We start from the raw sequence: 1,377 nt of genomic DNA on the forward strand, positions 1-1,377 counted from the left end.
TTAAAGGGGTTTTTCAAGAGAAATTTTGAAATACAAATTGTGCTTGGTAAATTTGTGCATATACTCACGCTAATCATTTAACATTCCGAACAACAGCTTACTCCCATAAATTGTAGTCTCATAACAAATGGATTATAATTTATATTACCGGATTTTTATTATTGAAAATAGCATTATTCAGCAATTATCACCGTCCTAGCTAGAATTCTAACCGATATGCTCATTAATATATCACAGTTAAGCACACCCAAACAACATATTGCGTTCCGAGGGTAAAGTTGGGAGATATTTTCTCTGTTTATAGTTTTCACTCTTACAGTGTCCATCAGTCAAAATCTTGCAAATGGCGATCTCAATGGTTTCAAGTACTGTTATAGTATTTGAAGTGTACTTATAGGGGGGGGGGGTGTTGGTTGAGGAAGCACACTGACTAATCAACCATTACACTATCACATACATGATGTTACCACTGAAGCTGCCTGTGTGTGGCGCACTCCACCCTCTGACAAAATGAAGACATGAGGCTGAATTGGTTAAATTTGTTTCTCGGCCATCGATATGGAAAGTAGATGTTGGCAAAAACAGGAAAATGAAATAAAAATTACAAAATTGCACCATATTCATTTATAGGTGGCACAATTATAGCAACTCGGGTGTCATAAACCTAGTAATACCTAGTACCTAGTAATACAGTCTGAGTCTGAAACATACAGGGACACAGGGGAAATTCACAATAAACAGACAAGCAGACTGGGGAAGAGAGAGAGAGAGAGAGAGAGAGAGAGAGAGAGAGAGAGAGAGAGAGAGAGAGAGAGAGAGAGAGAGAGAGAGAGCGAGAGAGAGCGAGAGAGAGAGAGAGAGGGGGGGAGGGGACAGGCAGACAGACAGACAGACAGACAGACAGACAGACAGACAGACAGACAGACAGACAGACAGACAAATAAGAAGGGAGAAACAAAATAGATATAGAGAAACTCCGCTATTCATCATTTATTAAACTTCCTAAAAATAAAAAAAAAGGATAGTGAATGTTTCTGTTTTCTATCTAGTGCATGTTATAATGTATAGCTTGATACGATAGTGGTTTAACAATATCCCAAAGTCACAGTAATTCAATGTTTCGTTACAAGACAACTACCGTAATACAAATAACAGATTTTCAACACTGTGACATGGGCCATTGAAATACATGTTTTGAGACAGATAGGCATGATGGAACAAAATATTGAGAGAGATAGGTATGATGAACCAAAATATTGAGACAAACTGTATAGTAAAGAAGTGCAGGAGTGGAATAGCATCGTATTAATGCCTGATAGTGAAATGAAATGAAAATTCTGAGTCTCCATTACAAATAACATCGTTCCCCGTTCATGC

The sequence above is a fragment of the Glandiceps talaboti genome, chromosome 1 (assembly GCF_964340395.1).
Source record: "Glandiceps talaboti chromosome 1, keGlaTala1.1, whole genome shotgun sequence".
NCBI classification, from domain to species: domain Eukaryota; kingdom Metazoa; phylum Hemichordata; class Enteropneusta; family Spengelidae; genus Glandiceps; species Glandiceps talaboti.